We start from the raw sequence: 6,969 nt of genomic DNA, 5'->3' as shown, positions 1-6,969 counted from the left end.
GTTATAATGGGAGTCACTTGTACTGGCATCTTCAGTTTCCATCATGAGCTCATAATCAGCGCCTGAGAGCACATCAAAGCAAGGTGAAGTTTTTTCACAAATGCTTTTCTTTCCACTTGCTCAGTCTGATAGGGCTGCTAGGCTATTGCAGGCTAGTCAGTCTCTTGTGCACGCCCACCTACTAAAACCTCATTTGAATAGAAACTATGAAAAGCGAAACTGTGTGAAATTGTGTGGCCGAGCTGCTTCACACACCCTGCTCTGGGCCATAAATCTTTGCATCACTCTTGTGCATTGATAATGTGTCAAAATTTGCTGTGCCATGAAATGGCTGACTTGACATAACTCACTCATTTCCCCTGTGGATTCTTAACACATTGGGTAGGAAGAATTGGTTTTGAATAATTGATTTATCAAATTGTAAGCATTTAACCCATTGAAGACCTAGTCCCAAGTATTCTCAAGCTGGGGTAAATGGGAAATACATGCTATAGGCAAATCAGTCCATCTTCAGTGGTTTAAGACTCTAACCTCCCAGCCCTCAAATGACAAGTGTCAAATTCACATTATTACTGAAAAATCTCTTATTTTTGCAAGGGTTTCAGATTTCTGCATTTTGCAAATTATTGTTTGGCCACAGATTTAACAACTTGTGAAAATATCATCTCCTGATCTTGATTGCTTTATGTATCTTTGTACACTCAGTTGTATACTAAGTACATTGTACAGTAAAGTGGCAAAGTGAACAGACAGATATTAGCGAACTTACAATAGCCTCAGTGTCAACTTTGCAAAAATAGCATTTCACAAAAATATCTGTGACCTCCTCAGTGGCTAAAATATCTGTAAACAAAAATAACATATTACAGTATATGCCTTCTGGTAATCAGGGTAGCATTTACATCGTAGGCCTATAGTGATTGTCACATGAGTGCAGAACTGTGCATTCTCAAACATATATATTTTAAGATCTGACAGAATTTCAGTCAAGGAGCAGAAAGAAAAGTATACCTCTGTATTTATTTTCTGTGTGAAAAGAAAGTCTCTTTCCATTGTCAGTGAAGAGTATGAGGTTAGCAGCAGAAAAACATAAGTGTTTTTACCCCTGGAAAGAGGATTGTCTCAACTCTCTGCAGTCAACTACAGGCAACAGATTTGTGAAAATTTGAAAGAAATGGAAACAGTTATGATAGTTTGAATGTGACCAGGTTGTCTGAAACTGACATCATAAAGAGAACACCGAAAACTACTTGGGCTTCTCAGTTAGTATTCTAAGCTGTTATACATGTAGATATCAAAAATAAACCTTGGGTTTTATCCACATAATTTTTGCCCTACATCGACGTAGATCAGGAGGTCGTGGGTTCGAATCCTGCTCGAGTATGTACGCCCATGATATGTAGGGCAATTTGTCAATCAGTTGCAAACCTTGGGTTTTATCCACATAATTTTTCTCATGATATTTCATGCTTGTACTTGCAGATTTTGTCAGGAAGAGAAAGTTCAACCGTTGCTATGGGAACCACCGTCAATGGTGGCCCCTTTCAGAAATGACTGCCCATGTATGTGTGTGCAAATTCGTGCGTGCAATAGTTTGTGTATGTGTGGGCATGGGCAGTGGAATTATGTGTTTCTATACCTGGTTCATATCATCCCTATGTGAAATGGTCTACATGAATACTGGTCAGTAATTAGTCATAATGCAGTCATGTGACTAATTGTATAGAGGTTGATGTCACAAGAGGCATCTACTTGTAGGTTCTAAAGGGGAATATCAGCAGAGACCCACTACAAAAGAAGATCATGTCAAAGACAGCTATTTCATATGATGCCTTTTAAGTGTGAAATTATGTAGCCACTATCAAGCAGTCGTGACTTGATTTTTTTTTGCCAATTTAAGTAATATTTTGATAGATCTGTCACAGTTGTGCACTGCCTTATCTTTTCAAATTGATTTTCACTCTGGGTATAGTCTTTCTGGGCCCCGTTTCATAAAACTTGTAATCAGTAACAAGTTGTCATAGTTGTTATAAGCTACTGAAATCCTTGCATCTGATTGGCTGAGAGCAAATTTGTGATAGAAATGTGGCAGTTGTCACTGATAAGAAGACTGGACAATCCATCTGGCCTTCTTAATATTCCATGGATATAGTGACATGGTGGTAGTCTCCATTCAAGAGATATAGAGTGTCGTTCTTTGTGATGGAGTGTCATGGTACCACAGCAGAGAACAAAGATGTGAATTTGAAATTTAATATTTACAGTGTGCACATCATATGCTTGAGGTTCTTAAAGTTTGCTTCCATTTTAGTTCTTCCCTTACATTGTCATCCATCATACAAGTTGTAAACTGAAACAAAATGTCATTGAAATTATTTTACCACTGTTGGTATCTCATCTTGTTGATTAAATGGGATGCCAATGGAATATATATCATTGTATGTGTATCAGTATTTGGCATCATTCAAAATGGAAATTAACATTGATTATTTACAGCATGTGCAGTGTACCTCTTTACAGCATGTGCAGTGTACCCCTCGGGGTCAAAACTCCTGTAAGTCCAAGACTAGGCAAGGTAAAAAGCGTGGCAGTGGTCACGACCTTGGTTCAGCATTATGCTTGATTTGCATTAAAGGCATGTGTTTATGTGAGGTCAACTGTGCATATACAGTCGACCTCCCACAAGTCAAAAAATTGGCAAAGTTCAAAAAAGGTTCTACTTTGATGGATATAAACATGTCTTAATTTTATCATGTTAAGTCGAAATTTATGTATTAAAGTCAAATGATTTTCTCCCATCCCTCTGGCAAAGGGACTTTGGCAAAGTCTATCAATCTGCCTTGTAACTATTTATTTCTAATCAATTATTTATCACCAAAGGCCAACATTGCATTAGATTTGTAGCTAGAACTTTAAGATCTGCACTTTCCAATGCATAAAAATTTGTAATGAATTCAATGCTTACTCCAATGATTCAGAGTGCCAAATGGTAATGAATTTCCACCAGCCCCAAGGGGGTTATTAATGATGTACGTGGTGATATTGTGACGCATGTACTGTATATGTATGTTTAGAAGGGCATCATTGGGTTAACTAAGGGGGCTTTGCCAGAAAGTTGCAATTAACTGCAAATATCGCACATCCAATTGCAAGTCTTGCAATTAATTTCAAATTGACTTTCTTGCAACGCCTCCTTTGACAGGAACAAGAGATCAAGCCTAGCCATGCCTTGTACGTGGTTCACAGACCAACAGGTTTCATTCTCTCATGGAGATAAGGCTTGTGAGCTGCTTATTTATCTACAACCAGTGGTACCTTCACTGTAAGGTAGGGAAGCAGCCTGTATAGTGTACAAGTAAAAGGTTGAAGAAGAATTAAGTTTGCCATCTAATGCACATGTATTGGTACCCTGTATAATATGTCTTCAAGTTCATGTGATCTCTCAGAGTTAAACAAAGACTGTAATGAGAACAGCTATTACTGTGTCCACTTTTAATTTGTGATGTGTAGCACCTGTGTTTTAGCATTGGGCTGATTCCATGGCTAACAAAGCAAGAGGGTTAATTGTAGAATTGCTTAATCCAAAAGTATACATGTAATTTTCCCCATACTTTTGTTTTTGTGTCAAAAATGCTAATCATAAAAAATCACTACATAAAGAAGAAAATGCAACACAAAGGCAGCACGAGTCAATTCTTTTAAAACCAAGAATGTTCAGATTGGACCAATTGCCAAGTCACATAACATGGCATCATGTCCCCCCAAGGTGTATCTTTCTTGTGATTGTGAAAAGATGTACTGTAGTCATGATTATGTCTGTAAATTCTATCATACATTTCTAAACACACACACACACACACTCACACACATGTAGACACTATCGTTTTCAGTGTTTTCTTTCTCTTCTCTGACATAGAGAATTCCATCCAAGTGACATCACCTAATCATGACCAAGATCAGCTTTTTTAAAGTCCCTACAAGATGCTATGTTTATCTAACTTAATGACATTCAAAGTAACATAATGAAACTGTTCTAATATTGCCCCAAAACATTATACTGATTCTATACAAGACCTTTTCTTTTGAAGTACATGCTTCTTCATATTGGATGCATCAGAATGCAGCAAACAGCCAAAAAGGACATAAAAAGACACAAAGAAATACAAAATACCCAACTCTTTATTGGCAATTACTGTCTCAAATGACACTAGGTGCCCAGTCAAGCCAGGAAGAATGTCCAGAACATGTGCCACAATACACAAACATTTTTGAAATTCTACTGTACAATATAGGCCTGTTTATTACTACATACATGCAAATAATGTGTTTATTTTTCCTTATGAGGGCCTCAAGTCATGCTGATCTATTCACATATACAGTGTACATACTCAATGTATTGAAATACATAGAATCACTTTGCATGCATACATGTAGGCTGTTACTTTATATGTATGTGTAAGATCTGAGGGATTTCAATGAAATTCATATCTTCACATAATTGGTGACATCTCAAACAAATAATACAAATTTAGCACAATGATGAACATGGCTGTTTTCTGTTTCATTGGTCGAAGCCGTATACATATGTAATTTGATTATCGAAATATGATCATGAGTAGTTGCTCAAGCAAATGCAATAGAGGGATATCACAGCTGCCAACATTCAACCATCAAAATCAGGGATATTCCATGCAACAAGTAGTGAGATACTGGAGTATTACATGCATCTCAATGGGCAAAAATAATTCCACAATTTGGAGAGATGTTTTTATTTCTCGTATCCCGACACGGAGAGATATTGAAGTCTCCTGGTAGTCTCCTGCAGAATCAGGGAGACGTGGCATCTCTGGGATATGTTTGTGGTATATATTGAATAACATTTTTTTTTCATCCTGGCAGAAGAAGAGCACCATGTTTTACTTGTGACCCAAAAATAGAATTTCTGTCCCTCCATCTAACTATCCCATGATAACATATAAATGTCAAAAAGCACAAAGTGTATAAACTGGTACTTGTATCAGAGGTGATTGATGCAGGCCTGAAAATCACTTGCACAGGTAAAAGTTCTGACATCCTTCAATTCAAACACCACAGCCCATTTTGCTTCCCACCCCATCCCCTTTTTCACACTCAAATTACTTCTGGAGATCATTACAGCTATCTGCATCAACACTCCAGCAGTTTTTGTGAATCACTTCAGCAAAATTCACCTTTTTGCAGGGTTTCATAGCACAAAGGATTTAAGACAACTTGACACCATTGATGCAACAGCAAACGCACAGTGCTCAAGATTGTCTTTCGTGGGCTATAATCATTTCAACGAAGGTGAAATACCACTTAATAGGCCTTACTGCAAAGGGCCAATCCGTGGAATTTCCTATAAGTGAAAGTGCTCCTGTAGACTTTGACAGATTTTGTATACACAACAGGGTTACTTGTACCTACACATGGAAATTCCAACACTAAAAGAGTTTGTGTCCACGTTATGTTATGGCATACCAGGCATTAAAGTCGAAGTAACAAACCAAAGGCCAGTGACTTATGGACTTTGTGTAGGTCGGACACCCTTGAGGAAGAGAGGTTTGACCTGGTAGTCCTTGAAAGGACTGTTTTTTTTAAAGAAGTCCCAAGGCAGGCGAGAGTGGAGGAGGGACATGACATAGGGAGAGTGAATGGAAGACAAATAGTGACAGTAAAAGGGTTGCAGTGAGCTGGAAGTTGAGGTGGCACTAATGGAGACGGGAGAATAGGAGATAGGGACAGTTGTAAGGGAGAATAGAGGTAAAGTCAGGTCACGGGTTGTGAAGTTGGTGGGAGGGGAAAGATGAACCAGATGAGATGGATGAGAGGGAGAAGCACGGAGAAGGTTGGAAAATCATGGAGATAAGAGAGAGAGACATGATGTAGGTGTGAAATTCCAAACAATGTATCACGAAACAAACTAAGAGAAAACACTTTGGTTTGCCGCATTTCATGACAAAACTAGATATATCGCTACGGCTACTGATATGCCTCCGCCATAATGCATGGTTCTCCTAATAGGTCTATAGTACAATGTCTTGACAATGTGTGATGACAGTTTCACACAATTGGCAAAATATTAAATGACATTATCTAAACCTGGCCTTTGACCTTTGACCTCACAGTTCCAAAGAGAATCACTGTTAGGTTGAACATGCATAAATATGTAAGTTTCATGATGATACCTTGAGTTACTTTCGAGATATGGAGGAAAAAGTGCAATTTAGCACTTTCACTTGACCTTTGACCTTTTGACCTTTGATCTTTTAGCAAGAAACTTCCCCAAAAATATATATTGGGTAATACATGCCATACATCCAAGTTTAAAAAAAAAAAAAACCTTCAGGCATACTGCATTTTAAGGAAAGTAGTGATATTTTGAGGAGTTGACCTTGACCTTTGACCCCCTGACCTTTGACCCATGACTCCCAACTTCCCTAGATAATCACTGCCCATCGGTACAAGCATATATACTAAGTTTCATGAAGATACCTTGAACCATTTGCGAGATATGGAGAAAAACATGAAATTTCAATTTTTTTCACAAAATAAGCTGTGACCTTTGACCTTTGACCCTGTGACCCTAAAATCCACACAAAGTATTATCCCCCAAGGATATACCCTCATACCAAGTTTGATGTAAAACCACCACACGGTTCTTGAGATATCGACAAAAACAAAACGGGACGGACGGACGTACGGACGGACGTACGGACGTACGTACGGACGGACGGACGTACGGACGGACGGACGGACGGACGGACGGACGACCCGAAAACATAATGCCTCCGGCCACTTCGTTGCGGAGGCATAAAAACAACAACAAACAAATACAAACAAACAAACATCTTGCAAGATAACTCAGTCAGAAGGCACTTAGTAAAGAATTGGAAATTAAATAAAGATAAATAGACAGATATCCCTCCTCAAACTCAGATCATCTGACAG

This window comes from Diadema antillarum, unplaced genomic scaffold (assembly GCF_040938485.1).
Source record: "Diadema antillarum isolate AM-2024a unplaced genomic scaffold, OU_Dant_1.0 seq00000160_RagTag, whole genome shotgun sequence".
In the NCBI taxonomy this organism is placed as follows: Eukaryota; Metazoa; Echinodermata; class Echinoidea; order Diadematoida; family Diadematidae; genus Diadema; species Diadema antillarum.
This window is presented reverse-complemented; position numbering follows the sequence as displayed.